Below are 25,671 nucleotides of genomic sequence, written 5' to 3'. Positions count from 1 at the left end.
GGTGTAGGCCAGTGAATCACAGTATCTGCAGAATGAAGATGAATACTTCTATCTACTGGGGCGTACTCAGCCCGAGGGAGCCCTGGGCGTCTCAGGATGCTGAACCCCAGATGCTCAGGGCCTCAGAAATGCCACCTCCTCATACTGAACACAGGAGAGATGGCAGGGCCAGACTGCGTGGCCTCAGAAACGCAGCACCATCTCCACATCTTTCTCAGCACTCAGTACGTACCCGTGTTAGTTTGCTAGGGCTGCCATAATGAAGCACCACAGATTTAAACAACAGAAATGTATTTTCTCACAGTCCTCAGGGCCAGAAGTCTGAGAGCAGGCTGTTGGCAGAGTCGATTTCTTCTGAGGCCTCTCCTTGGCTTGTAGATGGCTGTTCATTCTCTCACTGTGTCTTCACATGGACTTTTCTCTGTACATGTCTGTGTCCAAATCTTTTTTTGGGGGGAGGATATTGGGGAACGGTGTGTTTCTCCAGGGCCCATCAGCTCCAGGTCATTGTCCTTCAATCTAGTTGTGGAGGGCGCAGCTCAGCTCCAAGTCCAGTTGCCGTTTTTAATCTTAGTTGCAGGGGGCGCAGCCCACCATCCCATGCGGGAATCAAACCGGCAACCTTGTTGTTAAGAGCTCGCGCTCTAACCAACTGAGCCATCCGGCCGCCCATGTCCAAATTGTTTTTATATAAGGACAGCAGTCATATTGGATTAGGACCACCCCCCCACCCCCCGATGATCTCATTTACCTTAATTATCTCTTTGAAGGCCCTATCTCTAATACAGTCAGTCTGAGGTACTGAGGGTTAGGACTTCAACATCTGAATTTGGGGGACACAATCTAGCCCTTAACAGTACCGCTAGAGCTGAACTGCTACTGTCTTGCTGAGTGACCGCAGGCAAGGTATTTAGGAACTTCTCTGCCTCCATCTCCTCCTCAGGAGGTACTAGAAGTGCCACCTCATTGAGCTGAATGATGGTTAAATGAGTTAATACCCATGAAGTGCTTGGGACGATGGCACGTGGGAAGTGCCCAGTAAGCATTAGCTATTATTATTAATGCTTAGCCCTCAGAAAATTATTGTGAGAAATTTGAGTAAAAGAACTGCTCTCTGCCCTCAACATGCTTACAGTCCCCTTAGATTGAAGATAAAACTAATAAAAAACAACCTGAGGCATTTTCTCAGGTCCAGGACTGGGGAAGGGAAAGTTAGGAGGAAGGAACGATGGCAACCAGCCCGGTTCTCAGCTGAGCCCATTTTTGAGTTGTAGGGCTTCCAGCTGCTGCCGGCCTCTTTGGCTTCCCCAACAGGGTGCTGCCTGAGAGGGACCTCAGTCCTCTTCAAGGCACTCAGCACTCAGTGCTTGTACTCACCACTGTGGCTTTCCAAGGATGGATGGATGGATGCCCCCACGCCCAGGGTCAGAGCCACGCTGTGCACTCTTCCCAGCTCTGCCCTCCCTGTGCCTCCGGCAGACCATGTATTTCACTTACATGCCTGTTTTCTCTATTAGAATACAAGCTCCACAGGGCAGGGATTTTTGTCAGCTTTGTTCATTGCTCTAGATCCATCTCCTAGATAAATGCCCAGTACTCACTAGGCATTCAGTGAATGGATGAATGAATGAATAAATGAACAAACAAACGAACTCTGGCACTGTGAGCTCTTGGCACCCAGGAACAGACTGAGGGTTGGGGACAGTGAGTCTTCCTGCCCATTTACAGGCTCTCATTGACTGCAAAAGCCAGATGTGAGTAGACCACCCTGTCTGTGTATTTCCATCTGGTTCCATCAGTCAGGATGGTAGTGGATCTCCCCCAGGATTGTGGCACTAGTTGGTGCGCCCAACTGCAAGTGTAATAGTTGTAATAACTGACATTTATGCCATTTAGACGTTTATACTTATAATCAACTCATCTCAAAAACCCTATAATGTCTGTATTCTATCCAGAACTGAAGCACGAAGAGAGGTTACCCCACCCCAAATGACCCAGCTAGTACGTAGCAGGTTGAGAGATTGAATTCAGATCTGACTCCTTTTCACTGTGAGCTCGTGTCTCTTGTTTTTGTAGGTATTTTAAGCTGCGTCAGGGGCTGCTCACCAGATGGCTTTTTAATCTCCCTCCTGTTGCTACATTATTAATCTCTAAATTGTTTAGTGGCGAGTAGAACTGGTACAGAAAGGAGGCATCCACGTGGGGGAGGCTTCCTGGAAGAGCTTGGAGGGTAGGCTAGGTCTGGGTAGAGGAAAGAGAGACCGAAGCACACCATAGCTAGGGGAGCAACACTGGATCCCACCCGAATGGCAGCTGCCATTATGGGGATCACACACACCCCATGTTACTAGCACAACAAAGCTGTGAACCTGACTTAGTCATATATTTAGCTCCTGGTTACTTCCTGCTTTTGTCTGCTCAGAATGGAATAAGGAATTTGCAGTCTTCCATTTTCTGAAAATCCACACTGCACTGGATCTTTGCTACTCTTTCTGGAGAATGGTGGATGCTTCAGGGAGAGTTCTGCCATTAGCCAAGTCTCACCGCCTGGAAGCTTTCCCTGGGCACGCTCACTCCTTAGAATGTGTCATGCTAAGCCTGAGACAGACAGATGCCACCTGCCCTTTGAATAGGCTGTGTGTAGGAGGCGAGTAGAGTTTGATGTGGGTCCTGTGGGACCTGAGATCCATCGACCTCTCTGGTCCTTGCATCTCCACAGGGTGGAGAGGAAGGTGCCCTCAGATGAGTCAAGTAGATGGAGAAGGGAAATCTGCAAAGCTCATTTATTCTGCCAACTATAAAGCATTTTGAACTTGCTCCACCCTTCCTATTTTCCATCTGTCTTATTATTCATCACAGTAATATTTGGGCACTTTGAAAAGAGTGATATTTTAACATGAAGCTATTCCAAGGACAAGGAAAAATATTCTCATTTGGCATAAACCAATCATGCAAATTAGCCCAAATGAAAATAAGACTAAAGGCAACTTAGAATATTATTGTACTTTTCTAGGTTCCTGCCAGTCATTGCTGTCAGCTGTAGCATCTCTCCATCCTGGCTGGTGACTGTTGGGAAGTGGGACTTACATTTCTGGAGAAGTTGATGCTCAGGAATCTGCTCAAAAAGACTGGACATCAAAGATTCAGCACTCATGCAGTGTGTGAACCAGCCCTTGCAAGCTACACCAGGCACTTGTGATGGGACTTTCTAGAACCCATGAGGTTCTATGTTTGGCTCATCAGAGCAGTCCATCAATAACTCTGACATTTATTGTTTGTTTGCTTCCTGGGAGACTATTTAAGTAATGTGCGTGCGTGTGTGAGTGTGTGAGTGTGTGTGTGTGTGTGTGTGTGTGAGAGAGAGAGAGAGAGAGAGAGAGAGAGAGAGAGAGAGAGAGAGAGAGAGAGAGAGAGAGAGAGAGAGAGTCTATTAAGGGCCAATGCTATGTAAGCTGACATTTAAAAAAAAAAAAAGACAGTTTTTTTTTTTCTTTTTTTTTTCTTTTGGAGAAGAGAATGCAATATTTCATGACCCACGGCACAGGAAGTTTTTAGAACATGGTTAGCAAATCCTTCTTCTCATGGCACTGTGGGCAATGAAGCAGTTTCTCCACTTTCTCTCCATTTGCACCTCTTTCTTTCCTCCCCATCTCTTCCCCAACTCTTTGTCTCCTAGCCTTCTCTCCTTCCTTCTTTTCTGGCTGTGCCTTATGCTCGCTCTGGGTTCCAGGGCCATCCTAGCTGGACGCAATATGCAAGTCCAGAACTGAGGGCGCCCAACTCAACAGATGATTGTTTTTATCATTACTTTCCTCAAGTCAGGGTTGAAGTGGCATCACTGGGTACATTCTCACAATCCTTCCCTAAGCCTGGTTGTGTTTCTGACTGACTCTGAAAGGAGCTCTCAGCCTGTTATATTTATTCCAATGTTCTATTTCAAAGGGACATTAAGACAACTGGGACAACACCCTTCCCAGTCCTGTTGCAAAGGAGACAAACCTGTCACTACAGTCATTTCACATCTCTAATTTCAAAGGTCATAAGGATGAGGGTCGTTACATACCCTACTGCAGTTTTGACTTGTTGGGGGGAATTTGCAAAGCTGCATGAAATCAACAGTGCTGACTTTCTAACTTCCTTCTTTTAAATCCTTTACTTTTTAAACTATTAAGAGCAATCTGTTTTTGATCTAAGAATTATTACTGAGAAAACATGCCAAGAGATACATGAAGGCATGCTGAGGTGCCCAATCAATAAAGTTAATTTTCCAGTTAAGCCAGGGAGGAGATTAAAAAGATTTCTGAAGTAGCATATGGATGCTATTCCTCTAGATTTTTTTTTTTAATTTACAAGCTAAGCTTCTAATTTCTTATTTGTTTACCTGAGTGTTTTAAAGTCTCTCTTACTGATGATGTTCACCACATCATTTTCAGACAGCCTCATTTTCTCCGTAATTTTCCTCTTACCTCAAATTCTCCATAATTTCTCTTACCTCAAATTCTCCATCTTTCTAGCAGATCAGATTCCAGATCTTAATCATGTGGCTGATTTGAAATGAAATCCTCCCTGTTTTGCATTCTCTTTGATCTAGTAATTCCACTCAGAGTTATTTCTTTACATTGGCATGTGCAAATATTTAGGCGTAAAGGTGGCCATTGGAGCATCAATAGAGAGATGAAAATTTGAAACTAAGACATTTGTTGAATAAATTATGAACACAGATGAAATGGAATATTATGCAGTCATTTCAGATGATGTAAAAGATTAATGACATATTAATATCCCTAATGTATTATTTAGCAGAGATAAAAACAGTTATAGATAGTATCATACAATTTTATTGAAAATATGTACATATGATTTTTCCCCCAAAGACTGTTAGTATACACACTGAAATGTAAACAATTGTTGTCTTTGAATGACAGGATTAGAGGTGATTTTTATCTTTCTAATATTTATTCTTTTGCTTATCTATTTTGTGATTTCTATTTTTTTACTTGTATCTTTTCATATATATATACATGTATATAGTATAATTTAAATTTTCTTTTAAAATTAAACTATCCTCTTATTAAGGTATAATTGCCCATTCTTTAAGAAGTGAGGACTAAACTGAGGCAGGGATCAGAGAACTTGCAGAGAGTTCAAAGGTTAACCTCAAAAATGGTTTGGGCATGATAGGTGAGTTGAAGTGGTGACGAAGGGAAGGGAAGGAAAAGGAAGGGGCAGGGAGGGGAGGGGAGGGGAGGGGAGGGAAAAGAGAGAAGGGAAGGGAAGAGAAGAGAAGAGAAGAGGAGAGAAGAAGAGAAGGAGAAAAAAGTCAAGGTAAGAGGGCTGTGTTATTCAGTTCTACCAAGAAGGCTGAGGAGAGATTTGGTCAGTCTTTGGGTCTGTAAAGGTACTATTACAAAGCAAGGGAATTTGTCTTTCTACAGTGACTCCACAAAAGAAGTGACTTAAAAGTCTGGTATGAGGAATGGGGGGAGTGTTTCCTTTAGGAAATACTAGAAGAGGATACTAAGAGTCCTGTAAGGCAAGGGTTTTCCTATGTCTGTGATGGTTTGTTACACGGTAAATAGAACAGAACCAGTGTTAAGAGCCAAATTTCTGAAGTGCCAAGAGGTCTCAGCAATAGGAAATTATAATCATTGCCAGGAAATTACTCTAGGGATAAACAAAATTATTCAGAAAAAATCCGCTTAAGCTGAGTTACACCCTCTTTTTAGATTGTGGAAGTCAGTGTACTGACCCGTTTGTCCTCATGACAGACCCTGTGTCAGATTGTCCCCAGGACACAGGACACCAAAAGTGGGCAGATCAGTGGTCCTCACTTTTTTTCAAGATTATCAGAGATTTGGAGGAGTTTGTCAATCCAACTGGTAATATTGCTAAGGAACTTGGCTTATACAGAAAGGTTAAGAGAGAAGTACAATTATTTTACCCAAAGAAATGATATTTCAAAGAAGAAATAGGATAACACCACCTAACCCCTACCAGGCTTATGTAAGAGAGTAAAACAATCTTTTGAATGACAATAAGAAAAAGAAAGTCCAGAGCCTTAACAGTTACATCATTTGGGGAAATTGGAAAAGCACCAGAAGAAAAGTCAAAATATGACAGTGGCAGGAGAAAAAAAATTTTTTTTTTTTTAATGAAGCAGTAAAATCTCTACTTACTGGAACCTAACAAGTCCATTCCTAAATTAATCAGAGATTTTACACTTAAGGAATAATGTAGAACATTTAGTCCTGGCAGAAAATACTTGGCAGGCTAAACCACCAGTCTCATCTGGTAATTCCCACGTTTACTTATTTGTGTTTAAAAACGCAGAGTGTCTTCAAAGTCAGCTGTGTTGCCCAAACCTATAGTTCAGAAAGACATCCCTGAGTGTAGCTGGATGCTCAGCCATCAAAACAATATTTCATCATGCTAAGTACAATCATCTTAGAATGGTGGGAACATCCAATGTTAAACTTTAGGAAAAACTTTGATCCATGGTGACACCAGAAGCTCCTGGGCAAGTTTGGAAGCAGATCACTCGAAAAATCGTTATTGAATATATATTATGTGCCAGGAACAGTGCTGTTAATAAAAAATAAAGAACAGTTCCCTGCCCTCGGGAAGTTCACTGTCTAACCAAAGATACTTGCTGACTGGGTGTTTTTATGAAATGTGCCACAAATATTAAACATGCTGAAGAGGCAAATGGATTTCCCCAAGCGAGTATTTGTATTCCTTTGGCAATGTCTTTGAGGTACCATGAATATGAATTAATTTCCCAATGATGGTGTGCTGGCTATATTCCATTTGCCCCTCCAGGGCCACTCTCTACCCTTCCCCATCCTGCCCTGCCCTGGAAACTGACCTATGCACCGTCTGGCTTTTGGTTGGGTTCAGCCAGTGAGAGGTGTGGCAGGAGAGGAATGGGTGAGGGGAAGCTCAGGTTGGGGTGTTTATTTCTCCAGGTCCCTCTGTGCCACACATTTCTACAAAGACCAGTAGGGAATCCTCTGCAAACCCCATCCTTCAGGCCTGAGGGTGGAATGGCTCCCCATTTTGGTTTCTTAATTCCATAACTGATGATTTGGCTTTTACAACCACTTATTTTATTTATTAAGGTAAAGACAAGTAGTAGGGAAAGAGGGTTTTCCGGCTATGGGTTCACCAGCTGGGGAGGGCAACACGGCCAGATCTTTAGTCTGAAGAGTTCACAAGGCTATTACGAAGTTTAACAAGGTTTTACTGCATCCCCTAGAATGGAAATCATTGCTTTGTAAACGGGAAACTGGTCTTAGAGTGAACATGGCAGGAGCATCTAGACGAGTCAGAACAGAAAACATAGCTCCTGGTTCATGTTCCATTACTTTAATCGCTAAACACCACTCAGTTTAAGCTAAAGAGACATAATGGTGCATTTGACATATGCCTTCACATCAAGATGAGATAGGAGCCCTGAAAGTCTAATGTTCAAACTTTCTTCCCTTCTGCTAAGGATGTCACTCAAAATCTCTTCTCTCAGTTCCTCTTCTGACTGATCACAAAATTCAAAGCCATTCCTACTGCAACCCAACTGCTCTCCCCAGGTGAACTTTGCTTTACAAGAAACACCTGTGTGTAAATAACCCAGTAATAATTCAAGTTGTATTCTAAATGCACCATAGGGATCTCACTATTGAAAAAGGAACACTGAAATAAATGCTTTTGTAGGCAGATTACCTCTTTTGTAACGTAAACAACATAAGCATAGATAAAGCTTCCAGTGTACCTAAATTTAGATTTTTACATATTGGCTTTCATTAAAGCAGAACATATCTGTAAGTGAAAATATTTTAAGCCTTAGCCCTTTGCACACTATAATGGTTTTTTAAAATCTCATTACAATAAAACCCATTAGTTTGAATAATTAAATACAAAAAACTGTTTTCTGCAAGCATTAAAATTTCTGATTTTAATAGGAAAAAAACACACACAACTGAATGCCTTGTTTTTAAGCTTCTATGTCAATCTTATTTTAAAATGGCAAACGGTATAATACTGACTAACCTCATGCAGAAAGTACACTGCAGAGTGGGAGTGACTGAGGAAACACGCCCAGCGCCTAAATTTAGGACAACAGAGGCAGACACAGAGCTACGGGGTCTCAGTGTTCCATAACCTGGGGAACAGTACCAGCTAAGCGGTCAATATGTATTCCCTATTTCAATCTTTACGACTCTACAGGTGTTAATCATCCTCACTGCTACAAAGAAATCAAAGCTTGGAAACATTAAGTAAGTTATCTAATGCACACAGGTTCTAAGCAGGGGTCAGAACTCAAACTCACATCTCTGCATCTCAAATAAGTGCTCGTAACACCTCTGCCGACTATTAGGTTAAAACTGAAATAGCCAATAATTGTACTTTTGGGACCGACAAAGATGGAATTTCATGTGGTTTAACTAAAGCCTCTCCACCACACAGAAATCAAAGGAAGAAAAAGTGGAGATGACCCCAGGTAACCAGAGTGTGTTTTGTATGACAGAAAGAGCCCAGGTCACTGGGTTTCTCACCTCTAGTCCCTCTCGCTTCATGTCCCTCCCACCCACTTTTGGACGTACTCCCTCTTTTTATTCAAGAATCTTTATAAGGCACCATATGCCCATCAGGATCCGTGCCAAGGGCCGGAGACACCAACCTGAGTGCAAGTTCATCCTTGACCTTGAGCAGTCTGCAGTCTTACTCTTAAGGGAACAAATATAAATTGCATGAGCAGGAAATCATTTCACGGATGGATCCAACTGTTTCGGTACATGTGGGGACAGCCGTGCTGACTTCACACACCCCCTCTAAGAAGCGGTGAGAGGAGGGCAGCTAGGCCACCCTGTGTCTCCGTTAGGACCTCCTGCTTTGCAGTCTCTCCACCCTGGCGGGGAAAGAAAGCACTGAATGGCATGTGGAGAGAAGACATCAAAAGCCGAGAACCTTTACAAACTGGAATGTTGGTTGCTCATTCCTCATCTCATTTGTCACTTTGAAGGACTCATCATTTCACAGCTCAAGTGAAGCCACATCTCACTGCAATTTATTTCCTTGGAGGTTGAAGCCCCATGTCTATGGCTTGTGTCCCATAGACCGTATTTCATTTTTGCAAAATCCCAGCAAATGAAATAATATGGGAAAAGCTGGAAGTTAGTGAGATTTAGCTTACATACCTATATATTCATGTGTTTACTATGGAGAGTTTACTAACGTGAGGTGATGTTTTATGTTTAAAACAAAGTAGCTAACTATACAGATAACTCAGTTATTTCTTCTAGAATATTGCCTCACAAAACAGTGGGCGGCATATTCCTGCCCCGTGCTGATGACTGCACACATGCCTCATAGCCTTGAAACGTTTTTCTTCAGAATATGGTCTTTTCAGATGTTTTACAGCAAACATTAAATTTAGTCGGTTATTGTGTTTAGTTCAGAGCGGAAAACAAACTCACCTTGAACATTGTGAGGGAGTTTTTTTGTTTGTTTAATGGAGAGAAATCCTTCACTTATGGCTGGCCCTTCATGCGAATAAACAAAGACTCATTTATCCTGAGCACTGAGGTGGGATGTCATGGAGTTGGTAATTATTAATGACAACTAATGGCTGGTAGTTATTGGTGACATTTGTCAGAGCACGATTAAAATAATAATTACAATAATGTGAGGTCTCATGAACAAACAGTAATTGCAATAATGATTGCTATTATAATAATGAGTGAAAAATGCTTTTAGGTTATTAAATCAATAAGGATAACGGAAGCCTGCATGTGTGTGTGTGTGTGTGTGTGTGTATAATAGATATAGCTATATATATATAATACACATATTATATATATATATATATATATATATATATATATATATATATATATATATATATAATACACGTATTATATATATATATGATTGTGGAAAGTTGTCAGATAAAAATAATTGTCACTCAAGATTGAAGGTTTACTATGTGCCAGGAACTGTGCCCAAGACATAACATACGTTGTCTCTAATTCACAGCTGTTCTGTGAGTAGATATTGGTAGCACGATCATCTTTGTGATGCTAATGAGGAAACAGAGGTTTAGAGCAGTTACCCAATTTGACGGTGGTAATTTAACGGCTGGTAAATGCAATCAAGAAAATGTAAACCTGGTCATGCACTTAACCAGTATTCTATGGTTATGGAAACTCAACAGACATACTCTGTTACCTAGGACAACCACGACACCTGCTGAACTACCAGTTCCCCCGAGGATGTGGGTCTGACACAAGTCATGCTAAACCCAAGGGGCTCAGCTGCCATTACGACCTGTCCACATACGAGCGGGGTGAAAACTCCATAGAGACCAGCCTGCAGAGCTGCCCAGTGGAGCAACGGTATTTCTATAAAGAGGAGGGACTTGGTTTGCTCCTATGGGTTGGGGATAAAGCCTCATAATAACATGCCTTCTTGGGGTTTTTTTATCAGAGTCGTGGCCTGAGCCACCTCTTGACTCTCTCGCTGTGGGCAAGTGGCAAATTGACTGCCCTCCATCGACCACGATTTGTACACTCATAAGTGGTTATGTGTTTGTACACATTTGTGTCACTTAATATAAGTGGGGCTGCATCTTCATCATGAGTACGTCCATTAAAACCCAAAATCCTGATTTGTTTTAATAGTGGCTCTCTTAGCTTCTATATTTGAAAGATGTCAGTTATTTTTTTTTCTTATTTGAGAATGGGATAATAGGATTGTTGGTTGATGTTTTATCTAACCAGGTGTTACTTATACATCAACAAAGGTTATCTGTTTTGCAATGGATTATAACAAAATCACACACAGTTTACCGTAAGCCTGTGGTGAGCGTGATTTAGACCTTGATGGCCCCCACAGGCACAGGATCTCGCGTGGTGCTCGGAATCATCATTAAGATGATTCCTACTCATCAGTATGCAGGAAAAACACAGCTATTCGAGCAATTCGAGCATTGTCCACGGGCTTTCAGATAAATGAGCACTCACTATTGACTTCGAAAAATGACCCATGGGAACTAATAAGAGCTGGAAATGGCTTAAAATTCACATTAATGTAGATGAAATATAAACCTTCTTACTAAAGGCACAACAGTGCACCTGTTCCCCTCATGAAAAACATGATTGCATTCCATTGCAAATGGGCCTAAGTAGGAGTGACATATACGTACTTCCGGGTCCATCTCTTTATTGGTTGTGAAGCCTAGCTGGCCTGGTGGAGTCGCACACTTGCAGGGTGGAGTTGGAGTTCTTTTCCTTAGAACACTCTAAGGAAAGTGTTCTAAGGAAAACTCTAAGGTGTATTTCCAAACCAAAGCAAGGCAGATAATCAAAATGTCTCTTGGCTGGAAGCTATGGTGGGCCATCAGAAAAAGGGGTTCTCTGGGACTAGGACGCACTGCTTTGCAGGGTGAATGAACTCAGAGAGCCACATGGGAGCACGGACCTCCCTCCTCTGAGTAAAGATGAGCACAGGTCCAGTAAAGCACACGTACAGATTCCGAGCAGCCGTGCGACGCTCAAGTTAACTTCCTCAGGCCAACGTGCTCTGCTTGCAAACACACAGCTTACATGAAAAATTAAACAGTTGTGAAAGACACTGAATGATCAACATTATGAGATTTGTAATTTTCCCACTCTTTGCATCCTGGGTTAAATTTGGTGAGTTAATATTTCATGAGTGTTCTTCTGGTCAGGTTTGCGCACATGTTGAAATAAAACAGTGCTTGTTCGGAACCATGTCAAGACACCGGCACTCAGGAGCGTGGAAACGACTCATGCTGTGGACTCGCTGTTTTGTGGGAGCAGAGTGTGGCCACACATGATAATAAGACCTTGCAGATACGTAGTGGTTTCTGGCAAAGCACCTTTTGTCATTTGCTCTTCACTGTCACCTCTAAGGTAGGCCGCGCAGGGATTATGTTTATGGTAAGAATGATGTGATAAAAAGAAAGGGGACAAATAGTTTCATAAAACCATTAAGCTCAATTATAACCAGGGTGCCCCAGTCTACAGGGCAGAAACACACTGCGATGCTCAATTAATAAAACGATAGGCCACATTTGGTTAAAGTAGTCATTAACAAGTCTCCCACCTATAACCGCTCAGAGATTTTACTGTTCCTTCTCTTATTCATTGCCAGGAGGAACGCTTTCATCAAAACTGGGCCTTTGGTGCTTAAGCGTTCTCCTGACACTGCTTCTTACTCACCAAATAGAGGCATAATCCTTAGTATGTAACTGCAAAACCCTGCACACAATAAGCAATTGCTTTCCCAAAGAGGATTGTGACTTCAGATGAAGAATAAGCTGCTGAAGGAACTTAACTCTCGAGCAATGGAAGTCCTGTTTCCATGCACTTGGAGGCCAAAAAAGAAAAATCCAGAGGCTACCACACAAATGCCAAAGCATCCTTCATTCTGTCTGTGGAATGTCAGGACCAGACAGGTTACTGGCAAGGTTACTCTGCCCTCTTATTCAAAGCTCACAGGGGGAGAATGGGTGGGAAGAATGGGTGGGACTCTGGAATCATTCAGCCCCTTTCAGCAAACTTGCCTGAGAGGCCACGGCTCTTTAAGATCTCCTTAATTCCCTAACTGAAATGATACCCAAACCATTTCACTTACTTTTCCCCTTAGATTTTTTACGTACTAATTGAATCCTGAAAGATTTTCTGCTTTTTGTGCTTGAAGAAGGGGGCGGTGAGGGGGGGGTGAATCTCACAGATAAAAGGAAGCCAGCACATATCATTAAGTTTAGGAAAAAAATCCCCCAGATACACATTCTGAAACGTGGTTTGTGTATTTCCACCATCAACAAGTTTGCCCTCAAGGTCAAATTAGCTATGATCATGAAAGCAGATCCACAAAAGCATCAAAATACCACAGCAAGTCAGGCAAATCTTCCATCTCAATCTTTCTTGGTCTTTCTAGGGGCACCAACCAACAGAGGGAGAATGGCTGTGTGGAGGTGAAAGAGCATGGTGACCAGGGTCACAGCTCTGAGTCCCAGCAAGACCAACGAATTAGCTTGAGCAAGTCACTTCACCACTCCAAGTCTAGCCTTCCTCCTCTGGCCAGGGAGGTGGGGGAGAATCCCAGCTCCTTCCCACTTAAGGGGTTGTTTTCAGAGCCGAACTAGATGGTGGGTGTGGATGTGCATTGTAAACAGGATGGTTCATGTCCTTGCACAAAACGAGGTACTCGGTTATCTGGAGGAAGGGACATGTGAAGACTGCTCCCCAGCACTCCCCGTGCCAGCTCTCTGGGCTTCCAGTCCCAAGCTTCTCCACGGCACGACTATCCATACAGGGTCCAAGTCCTTTACATCCATTATTTCATGGGAGGCAACCGTCCCGGAAGCAAAGCCTGAGATGGAGATTCGTGTGTAAGTGATGAGATGGAGAGAGCACGCAGGAGAGAAGCCCCGTGAGGAAGTGAGGGCCCCAGCATGAGGCAGGAGAGGCAGGGAAGCAAAGAGTGGGGATCAGTTGAAGCCCAGACTCCGCGAAATCCCACATGCTCTGAAGTATGACAGTGTCAGGGAAGGGGCTGGCCTTCTGTAACCTCTATCAGTCAGTCCTTCGCTGTGGGCCGCCCGCACCCCTTCCTACTGCAAAGAGTGAGGGTAGGATGGGGGTACCATAACCTTCCAGGTATTTCCAGGTTATGTGGCTCTGCAGGCAGAGAGCAAGTTCTCTAAAGGGGCAGCTCTGAGCTATTGGCAGCCAACCCTCACAGCAGGTAGTGAATGCATGTAGTGGCCTGGTGTGAACCACCACCACCATTTAGTACAGATGAGGAAACTGAGGCTCAGAACGGGGAGGAACTTGTTGGCTTCAGGGCCTTTACTTCTGCCCAGAACTCTCCTCTCCTCCTCTTTACTTGCTCTTTACATGATTCTTAGTGATCATGTCAATTTCAAATATCAGTCCCTCGAGGAAACCATCCTTTCCCACCCCAGATCAGGCTGGTTCTCCCAGACACTCACATAGCACCTTGTGCTTGTCCTTGGAGGCACTTATCAAAACTACAATTTAAATAATTGTTTTTGCAATCATTTACTTGGTATCTGTCTTCCCCACTAGACTGTAAACTCTTTAAGGGCAGGGACCACAGCAGTTTCATTTGCAACTAGAACCTGTTATATAGCTCAGGCCTGGCACATAGTAAGTGTTCAATAAACAGTGGTTGAATGAACAATAGACTACAGCTAGTAAAAGTGTTTAAAATTAGGTCTCTCTGTCTCAAAACCACATCCTTTTTTTCACTCTGCCTTCAACCATGCAAAATCCTTGTTTATTTACATTGAATGTCTTACAAACTTTTGAAAATCCACTCTCAGATGTCAGTTTCCTGCTATATTTATATTTGCACTTATGCTATACCTCCTGCCAATAATGAACCTGCTATAGAAAGTAGCAGTTTGGTTCTTTATCTTAAAACTACCTCTTTCAGGTTTCAGGATGTGCTCCTTTGTACAGTTTCACAAGTTTCAGAGAGCCGGACTGTCTCCTCCTCTTCCTCTGTCCCCTTCATAATATAAACCCTTTGATTACATCTTGCTCAGTCTTTCTGCTTCCAGGCTGAAGAGTTCCAATCATTTTAGCTTCTCCTCCAAAATCACATTTCCTTGATCATTTTAGTTCTTCTCCTCTGGACATTTTCCAGCTCTTTATGGCTTTCTTGAGGAGAAATCCAACTTTAACTCCGCTCTAGATAAGCAATCCCTTTCGTGATCCCTCATTGATTCTCTAGTTAACACTAAGAGGACGGCACTTGTTTCAGACCCTGCAGTCTCTCCTTCAGCCCCAAGTCCACTCCCACCCATCAAGCTCAGTGGTTAACCTCTCACCTTCCTCTTGCCAAGAAGATTGGATCATCCTATGGAACCCTCAGCCTTTCTTCCGCTTCCAAGGAAAGAACTGGCTCTCCTCTCAAAATCCCATTCTTTTTCCTACTGATATAAGCACAAGCGAACAATAAGAAAACAGTGGAGCTGACACTTTTACTCCAGATCCAAGCTTTCCATCAGCTGCATTCAAGGTTAAAAAAAAAAAAAATCATAAAAAGGTCTGTTAAGAGACTAACCAAAATATTTTAAGATTATTCAAGATGATGTCACGTTAGCAAAATATTTTAAAATACCATCTTTTTCATCTTTATCCTTTCTTTATTTTTAATTTCAATGTTTATGTATAGTTTATAATGCACCTAACATGTAGTACAGTAATATATGCATATAATCTAATAAGTAATAATAATAAAGAGTGGCAAAAAAATTTTTTGTTGACAAGGACGTATGATGAAAAATGTTTGAAGACCATTGGTCTAGAGAGTGCCACTAAAACCAACCTAGTTATAATCTCATGGCCCAGCAATATGGGCTCAATGTCCCAATGTCACTCTGAACCTAACAAGTTCAAAACGGAGTACTTGCTTCCCCTGCCAAGAGAAAGCACTTTTGATGGCCCACTTTCCCCCCTTGATGCTCTCAGATTTCCATGTTCAAGGCTTTTAAGAGAGCTTGGACTTTGCCTTCTCCCAGACCATTCTCCCGCAATCCACTTATTCTTCAGTCTTCTTCCTCCTTCATCTCTCTCCATTCCTTTGCTTTTCCCCTGTGAAAGGATTCCTCCAGCCTTTCAAACATCCTCTCCTCGATTATCATAATTTCCTAAGGGCTCTCCCTTCCTCCAAGCCCCCCTTCTCCCCTTCTCTTCTATGCACTCTGCTACCACATTCACCTTTCGAGAGTGCTGGTCTCATTTTGTCCCTCCCCCAACCCTAACGCAAGAAGCACACTAGTAAGTCTCTCTTTATCCTTGAATTTGAAGATTCTTGCAAGACTTGCAAGACCTTCTATAATCTGACCCCACCCTTTCATTGATTTATTCAGTTACAAAATATTGATTGAGCATTTCCTCGATTCCAGACACTGCGTGGGTGAATAGACGTACGTCAGTGAGTAATAGAACAATAACAATAATTTATTAAGTGCCTACAATGTGACAAACACTGCGTTGGTGAACAAGATAATCTCTTCTCATAAGGACTTTTGAGGCTATGCTACAAGGGCTCATACTTTCGACCAAATCGTGTATCTGACTTTTCCCCATTTAAATCCTTCAGCCAAATCCTTTATGTCTTACAAACAGGCTGCTACGTTCATTTCCTAGTTCTCTCCAGGATCCATCACCCTATACTCCTTCCACCCCCATGAGGATCCTGCATCCTCTCCCCCATCACATGTGTCCATCATTTAAGATACTACTACTCATTTCCCATGACCACTGTGGAGCTCTCCCTGACTGCTAGCCCTTATTCATTTCTTCCCTCTGACGTCCTAGCCCAGTCTTGGGACTGTATCATGCACTGTCCCATTCTCTTACTTGCGTCATAAGCACATGTACAGAGGGCCCTGTCACTTAGGCCACAAGCCTCTTACATCATGCTTGTGTTGCTGTAGTCGCTTGTCCCAACACACTGCATCTACCATTGCAGGTGCTCCTTGAATATTACTCAGTTACATGAAGATTGATGCAGTGGTCTGGTTAGGGCAGGGGATTACGGAAGCCTTTTTTTCCAATATATTTTTCCTCTTCTCTATAATGTGGCTATATTACTTTTATAATGAAAAAATTGCAAATAAAAACAAATAAAATACTTCTTCAATTTAATTGAAATCCAGAAATAATTGTTCTCATTAGGTAGCTAGACCTTGGCAGTACTAGAGCTAATTCAGACCAGATTGGAAAAATTCAAAAGTGGTTATTAGCATACACCAGTTCCTCCAAGTATAAATTGCTCCTTCTCGATGACAGCCCAAATTTTCTGGGGCAAAGCTAGTTTTGTCCGAGTTCTGGATTTCCTAGAACACCCTCCAGGGTCAGGCCAGGAGCGGCTGTCCGAAATGCCTAATATCAGGCCTTGCTTGTAGACTGTTAAACCTATGAAAACATATATTCATATAGGTTTCTAGCAGTTGTCAAATGGATCTTGAAGGATTTTTGCTTTCAGTGTATCCTGTAACAGTAGATTGGGAAAATGAAAACAAAAACAAAACCAAATTACCAGCAATAGTTGGAGTAGGAGCAGTGCCATTTTTTCCTATTGCCATGAAAACAGAGGCATGATTTGCATAGGATGATGGATATCCTTGGTGTAACTGGGTATAGTTTTAAAGTCACAAGAAGCCGGGGGGAGTGAGGTAGGTGCACCTCCTGTGAAATTAACAACTCGCCTGAGTTCTGCAGTGGAGCCAACTGGGTTAGGGTGACACAGAAATAAATAGGATCCCTGCAGAGCAAATACACACTTTTCCTCAACCACCAATTCCCTTCACCTCCTGCCTCTCCGACTGACTAATTGAGCCGTGAATTTTATTGCTCTGATCATTTATGTCATATCTTTTTACATCTCTCTCACTTAACTCTCCCTGGTCCGTGAAGGGCGGTTTTGATGTCCAGCCCTGTTGAAATTTACTGGACTGGTTCAATGGACCATGTATTTGGAGTATTACACTGACAGGGCCTCTCCCCACTTCGGTTCTGCTGAAAAGAAAAACATAGTTTCACCCTCACTTTTTTGATACAGAAAGCCCAGCGCATCCAGCTGTCTTTGGATGTAGATAATAAATAAGATCAACAGAGAAGCTTAGAGGACTGAAGTTTCTGCTCAGATGTCCTTTGCTTTAAGGTCATATCATGGGGGTGTGAAAGGTTAGGAATTGAAAATGTCTGGGTCCTGCAAAATTAGCACCCCAAGTGCTTTATTTCTCTGAAGAGGCATGACGATCATATTTGGGAGGGAAGGTGTTCCAGATGATAAATGTTCCCTCTGGTCAAGCTCCCACCTCTTCCCACTCTTACAGAAGAGAAAATGTTAGCAGTACTCCGAGGTGCGACACTGTAAACACCTCTCCGCAGTCAGTTCCAATTGCACAATGAACTATGGTTAGAACAAGATAATGTGGGGAAATTGGGTGTCCGAGGACTGCAGGTTTCAGCATTTTCCTCAGTGCTATCCGAGCAAAAGGGCTTCCCAGGAGCAGAGAGGCCTCCAAGCGTGAATTCAATTCAGGATAAACAAGGCAAGCTGCCAATGGCCTTCCCTTTCCCCAGCATGGTTACATAAGCACCTTCCCACTTTTTCAAAAATTAGAGACTCTATTGATTTAGTGTTCACCATGCCTCAGTGTGATTTATGACCCAGAAAATGTCTGACAGCATTCAGGTTGCTTTGTGAGGTTCCAGGCCAAAAATGCAAGGAAGAAATATAGAAGAAACTTTCCTCACTTGCAGATAAGCCTCTAAAAAAATCTCATTCGTCTTTAAAGTCACCTCTGCTTTGCTTATGGCCTCCTTTCTATAAATCATGGGAGAAATTAAACTTCAAATTTGACCACTTTCGCTGCAAATGTTTATCTTTTTGGAACTGAAATACCATGACATCTGCCTTGTTCTGTTTTCTGATGATGGCTTCAACTCTTTCCATCCTTCTGGTAGAGATATTTAAGTTTTTGAAGTACTGCTGCTTGTTTCAAACTACATTTATTGGACATCTGTTTTATGCCAGCACCATAATATATTTATGAAACTAACAAAGATGAATGCATGAAAACTTATAGTCCTTCTTTCAAAGAGCTAGTCGTAGATTAGGCGCAGAGCAGAAATGGGGAGCTGTCCGACAGACTGCAAGCGACCCTTCCATAGTGTTGGACGTCACTGGGAGGCAGCTGCACATCCAGGCTTGGCATTTCCTACCTTCCTTGCACCTAGGTGGAGTCATGTGACTATTCCTAGTTCTAAATGTGAGAAGCATTGGGTGTCTTCCAGCCCTGGCCCATAAATCCCTCCTTCTCACCACACACATGCATATGTTCACTTTTTGATACTCTCTTCTTCTACTGTCTAAGCAGAATAAAGATGCGTTTCAGGGCAACATGGGAAACCATGGATTGAAAATGGCAAAGCTTCCATCAGCCAGGGTCCCTGAATGACTGTGTGGACAAAGGACAGCTGCTGACTTATTCACCTGCCCTCTGTGATGACATCAACAGGAAATATATTTCTACAGTATCTGAGCCAGTATATACTTTCTAGGTCTATTAATTATAGTGGCTAACTTACTCAATCTAATGTAATGGAAGAAATAAATGTATTCAAATAACAATAACACAACATTTGAAGAGGAGTAGGGAGAGGCATAGAAGTGGCCAACACTAAAAATTGGAATAATTTTGCAGTGAAAGCCCTGTGCCAGGAGCAGCAGCTCAACATTAGAGGGACTTAATGGGCAAGAACATCAAATGGGGCAAAGGAATCCTTCTCTTAAGTTTAAAATTGTGTTTCTCAGTGTGTTAATAGGTATTAGAAGTCAAATAATTTCAAATAACCGGATTAAACAAAGCTTTACAGATTTCTTCCTCTCAGAAGTTCCAGAGACTTTAATATTCTTCTACGTACTGGACAAAAGCTGCTTAAAACCTTCCAATAACTGCCTGTTCTAATCAGAACACAAACCAAAGTCCTTACGATGGCCTGCAAGACCTTACATGACCCCGCTCTGCCTTTCCTCTGACCTCACCTCACGCCTTGACCAATGAGAGTGCAGGCATGAAAGGACTTGTTCATCACAGTATCCCCAGCATCGAGAAGTCATTTTTGAAAGCAGTTCCTAAACTTTCTTGATCAAGGAATTCTAATTTGAAGAGCATCTAGGAAGCTAGTATTCTGTGGAACACATTTTGGAAAATGCTGGTTTCAAGAAAGTTCTACATCTTTTCCTTAATTTCATATGGACTCAGAGATATATGCAAATACAGAGAATTGTAGTTCATCTTATCAGGCACTGGGGATAATGTAATGCCCTTTGCTGCTCCATGGAAAACTTTGGGAACAATGAGAAAAACAGGTTCATAAAGCAAATGGAAAAGAGGCGTAGGCTCTCCATGACTCCATTGCTTCTCTCCTCAACTGCCAAGATATTGAGAATGAGTGTTTTTACCAGGTCAAAGAATCCCCACTGGGCTTAGTGGCCAAGTGTCAACAGCACTTAGCTGATTTAATCTCTAGTAACTCCTCAAAGCTCTGACCTGCCATTTGGTTTTGAACCAATTTACCTATTATCAGTAGCTTTGCTATCGTGACTGTAGGGGTATGTTCCACTTTGGTAAACCCTCACTTTCTCTTCCACTTCATACAGCTTTTTCCAGCACGCCACACTAGACCTGGCTCACCTTCCACATGTGTCATCCTGTGGGGAGTTTGGCATTTGCTGAGAAGTCAAGTGAGTTTCATCATCATCATTATCATCATCCAGCATGTGCTGTTCACCTCCTCTGAGGCTCTGCATGCTACATATCTCTGCATAGCAACCCCTCAGGAGGCAGGCATCTTAAGGTCAAAGAAATGAGGGAACAAAGCAGTTAATCATGTGCTACTCCCATCTGTTAATAAACACTGTAAGTGGGGCAGAATTCATCATTTGCTTTTGGAGACACAAAGGTTAAGTGCTTTGTCCCACTCTGCAAATCAAACTACTGTCAGAGCCCAGAATGGAACTGGGAGAACTGACAGGATCCTTTCCAATTCACCAACAGCTCCTCTCTCCACAGCACTGTTGGTGGACTTTCTCTGTGGTGAAAGTCAGCAATGGCAGTTAGAGGAAAGCTTAAAGCACCCAGAGCAATTGATGGATGCTTGAGGTAAAACTATGAGAGTCCAAGTAGAAATGTTCAGTCAACAGATTCCAATCTTCTCCACATCGAAAGGCAAGTTTGATTTGCTAAATTTCATCCCATCCAGACTATAAAAGAAATGAGTGCCATTTAAAGAAAGGGTTTCAAAATTCTCCAATCATATCGACTCATTTACTTCTCATTTCCAGGCTTGTTAAATAAGGCAGAATGCCATCTCATCACATCTGAAAGTAGTTTGGGCAAGATCTAAAGAAAAATATTTCCTGGACATTATTCTTTATATGACTTGTTCTAAAAGTGCCAAGGGGTAGAGAGAAATAAAAAAAAAAAAAAAAAACACAAAAAAAAACAACCCCACAAAAAACCAGAATGTATTAGTTGGCAGTCGGCCCTCTTTCCTACCCATAGCTTTTGTCTTATAAGTTACATACTGTATATATGGTTTAGGGACTGTCCTAAGAGATATAGTCTGGGTCAATGGGCCATATATGCAGGAACCTCAGGTCTCTGAGATCAGAAAGGTACTCACTCACTTGTCCCAGACTTTGGTTTTCAAACTCCTGACTTGGGACCAATGTCTCCTTTGACTCCTTTTCCCTGATAAGGTCTCTTCTTTCCTAGATCACTACACTATTTTTCCAAGTCAAAGCAACTGCTAAAGGCATGGATCCATGAAGCTAAGGGCAATGTTGGTCCTCGGATACATTATCTTCCCTCTGTCTCATGGGCACAAAGTGCACCATCTTGGAATTGCATTATTTTAGAGAGGATGGAGTGCGCAAGTGTAGGTGAATCAGAAGAAAGTAACTTTCCTCCAAAGGCTGCTTGTTATCTTTAAGATCAAGTCCAAATCCCCTAGTATAGTTGAAAAGACTATGAGCTGTCCTTGCTCAGTATTTCTAGTTTCATCATTCATCACTCTCTCATATGAACCCTGGGCTCCAGCCTTGCTGAGGTGCTTGCAGTTGCAAGTATGTCTCATGCTCTTTCCTTCCCCTCTGACTTTCACATATCATGTTTGTAGTTGCTGGGAATTCTTTAAGGAAGTACGAGCATCTTCACCTCTGGAAAGTATGTGCCAGGCAGAGTTAAGGGCTCCTACTTTTGTCCATCCAAGGTACCTTGAAATATACTTCTTTATAACATATCCTATGTTATGGAATTTCACCTGTTTCCCCTCCACTAAATTGGGAGCTCCTGGAGGGAAACTAGGCGTGACACAATACAGACACTCCACCAATGTTTGCTAAATGGAGGATCTGATTATTAGAAATACAACCTAAGTGCATTTCCTGACGACAGTGGGCTGGAAGTCTTGCCTTTCCCGTGCAATTTTACCCGTGGGCCTTGGATGTTCATGCTGTAGATCCCTCAACTCTGAGTCTGAGAGTCTAATGACTCTTTGGAATTACATAGACATAGTCTTAGAAATTTAATAGAGGAAAAACAACTGTTAAAAATTCCTGTGGAAAAGTATTTCAAATTATATTTGCCTACGGTGTCCTTTAGTAAAATCATGCATTGTATTAGTGAGATTCCATTTTACTTCAGTCCATCAGTGAGAAATCCTGGGCAAGGACTTTACCAAGAAAAGAATGGTAAAGTAATATGATACTACTACATTTGATTTTTTTTTTAAGGTGCAAATATGTAGGAAAGAATGTTGCTAGATGTGTTATTGCATGATTTATAATCCTTTCAGTCCTGAGAAGCAAATTAAAGTCTAGCAGATGGTTCTCTGAAGCCCTGTAACGCAGTTTGTCTGTAACTATAGTTACATGTTCTAAGAGTCAGAAACATCTTAGTGAAATGCTATTGAATTGTAGAGCTTCTCTAAGGTGCAAAAAGGCTTCTGCACCCAGAAGGTTGGCTAGAAGAGGATGTGTGACTCTGAGGCAGCTACCCCTCTATCTCACTTCCTGGCAAGCATTTTCCCAGCTGTCAGAGGCTAACCTTCCCAGACAGCTCTTGTCTCAAGGAACAAACCACATAAGTAGCTGTTGTCCCATTTGATGGATGAGGGTTGATGTGAAGAAACGGACCCCCCTAGAACGTATATTTCATGAGGCGATAGGTTTTTGTAGGTTTTGTTCATAGAAGTATCCCAGCCCCTGGAATACTGTTGGCACACAATAGGCATTCAATCACTGCTTGTTGAAAGAATAAATGAATAAAAGATTCCATTAGTCTGACCTCTTAGAGTGCCTGTGTGTGATCTCCTGTGAGTTCCCCAAGCTGAGAAGTTCTAAGCTTCAGGAGGGATGGGATCATTAGACTCCTGAATTCTAGAGATGTAGGGTCTGTGCCTCTCTCCCCACCCATTGTCCACCCTGGTTCTTGCCCAGATTCTCATTCAAGTTTCATTCCCCTGATGGCCATACATTCTTTTTAGCCCCCTGAGAAAATTGTTTGTTTCTCTATGGCTGGAGATAGTTGCTGTTTACTTTGCATACCCATTGAACTTCCGTATTACACAATCCAGGCATCCTATACGGGTTGTAAGGTAGGTTCTGGCCCTTCCTCAAAGCCCCACCTCCCTCTGAGTAAATAACCATGCCTGTTCACTGAGCCCTAAGAAAAGATAAATTTTGAGAGAAACTGTAAGTCCACTGATGCCCTGGTACTGAAGAAAATGAGGTCATCTGAGAGAATTATGGGTGCATCTATAATTGGAGACTTGAGTTATATCTTTATACCTGTTGGTGTGTGTGTGTGTGTGTGTGTGTGTGTGTGTGTGTGTGTATTTTTTTATGATGCAGGTCTCCTTGCTTGAGACATAAAATCTCAAAGACTCAACTTCTCCCTTTCAATGTTGCTTTTCAGACAAGAGCCTTTAGAGATTATCAAGGGTCATTTTAATCAGAATGAAAGACATCTCTTATTACGATGGCTTTGCTGACAAATAATTAAGATGAATTACTACCATATACTTGTCCCAGCTGCCTCACTGGTGTCCATTTGGAGTAAGCATATGAAGCTCATAGTTCATGCCTCTGCTCTTTAAAAGCAATTTATAACCTAACTCACCATCCTAACTACCTGAGAAGATTTTAATCCTAAACCTGTCACCACTCATTATTTTCACGGGGTCCGGGCAGTTCTACATTAAAACAGTTTATAAGTAAAAGTTAACAAGGCCTAGAGAGAGTGATTTATGTTTCAGCATACGACACAGTCAACATACTTTCCCTGGCCAAAGAGAACCCAGAGCTCTCTGTGGACTGAAAGAAGAAAATTATCTCAGAAAGATGAATGGCTCGTACCTTCGGGACGGTGGCTGATGTGTGGTCCTGGGCCTGAGGCCCAGGTGTCAAGCAAAGCTTATGAATGTAAGGAACAAAGTACACCCCACCACCACCAACACCACCACCATTTCTTTCTGGCATGATGCACCCCCACCCCCAGACTACATCACTTCTCAGGTATTTGGCAGTATGAAGGCAGTGTAAGCTTTTGTCTTTCTGAAATGTTGATGAAATGTTGATGACTCAGAAATTATCCTTGATTCATCAAAGCCAATCATGAGGTATCACAACACTGTCCTGTTTGCTACTGACTAATATGGATGGTGAGTCAGAGGAGGCAGGAGGGCTATGTATGCAATACCACCCACCCCAAAAAAAGACCACTTAGGGAAGGTATAGCAGCAGATGCTTTCTTCAACCCTGACCTCTTCCTCCAATGTACTGATTAACACAACTTCTGAGAAGCTGTCCTTTTTGTAAAAGAACACCCCAGCCCCACGCCTGTTGTATTAGTTTGCTAGGGTGGCCGTAACAAGAGACCACAGACTAGGTGGCTAACACAGCAGAAATTAATTTTCTCACAGTTTTAGAGTCTGGATGCCTACGAGCAAGGTGTTAGTAGGTTTGATTTCTTCTGAAGCCTCTTTCCTTGGGTTGTACATGGCCACCTTCTCAATGTGTGGTCTTCCCTCTGTGCACACACACCCCTGGTGTATCTCTGTGAGTCCAAATTTCCTCTTCATATAAGGACACCAGTCAGATTGGATTAGGACACACACTAACAATCTCATTTTAACAGAATCACTTCTTCAAAGGCTCTATCTCTAAATAAAGTCACATTTTGAGGTCCTGTGGGTTAGGGCTTCAACATGAGAATTTGCAGGAGCTGGGGGTGGGGGGGGTGGGGGAGTGGCGGGTGGAGGGACACAATTCGGCCCATAACACCAATCAGTTGCAAAAGCACTCCAGCTGAAAATACCTTCAGAGGAAGTACATCGAGGTTTCTCTAACTCTTGATATGACGAAGATAATCCCATTTTGAAGAATAAAGGGCAACCCGTCTTGCAAAAGGAAACAGAAATGCCATCTTAAGAAAGCTATCAAAGCACTTACAGACAGCACAGCAAAACAAACTCCTCCTGAAGACATTTGTTATTTTTCCTTCCTTTGAGGCATCATTGATCAAATCTCTTTTTTTCTTTTTAAAGAAGAAGGGGGCTCAGCCTTTTCTTGTTTCATCCAAGTATACCATCAAGGCGACACCCTCTCTTTTCCACAACTGCATTCCATGTTGGGTACCCAACTTTCTAAATGTGAACAGAAACAAATTTAGAGTGCTCGGGCTGAAGCTGGTATGGTAGGTATTTCTCCATCCATTATTTCAAGTTATAATAAGTGAGTGTGATTGGAGCTGCTCCCAAGATAAGCAGGCCATAATATTTTCACTGTCACCATGATCACAGACTAAGATAAAAGGCCACCGTGCTATTTTTACTCCCTATTTTTTACTCCTGGTGTTAAATACAAGGAGAACAAGTGAAAAACAAACGGCCTCAGCCCCTGCAGCAGAATACAAAACGTCCAACCTCTTTCTTTTTTTTCAATCTGGCCTTGGTGCTCCTCAAGGATGACATGGATACTTTTGAGGGGATTCAGTGCCGATGAGATGCCTCTTAATTGTATTTGTAGCCCAGAACAGAA

At 42.3% G+C, this 25,671-nt stretch overlaps 1 long non-coding RNA gene across 2 annotated transcripts in view; it reads left to right on the top strand.

Annotated features, from left to right (window-relative positions):
* The first annotated feature begins 5,259 nt into the window (after positions 1–5,259).
* The window catches only part of LOC141572738 (uncharacterized), a 40,196-nt gene continuing 19,784 nt past the window's right edge, over positions 5,260–25,671 (top strand). Inside the window, exons 1-2 of one of the 2 annotated variants that reach the window (XR_012498186.2) lie at positions 5,260–5,325; positions 10,226–10,388. This is a non-coding gene — a long non-coding RNA (uncharacterized LOC141572738). The remainder of the gene's footprint in view (positions 5,326–10,225; positions 10,389–25,671) is intronic. The other variant, XR_012498184.2, reaches the window with a different exon arrangement.

This window comes from Rhinolophus sinicus, chromosome 15, assembly GCF_057876585.1.
Source record: "Rhinolophus sinicus isolate RSI-liver-muscle chromosome 15, RSI-T2T, whole genome shotgun sequence".
NCBI classification, from domain to species: Eukaryota; Metazoa; Chordata; class Mammalia; order Chiroptera; family Rhinolophidae; genus Rhinolophus; species Rhinolophus sinicus.
The sequence above is the reverse complement of the archived record's forward strand: the minus strand, read 5'-3'. Positions and strand labels throughout refer to the sequence as shown.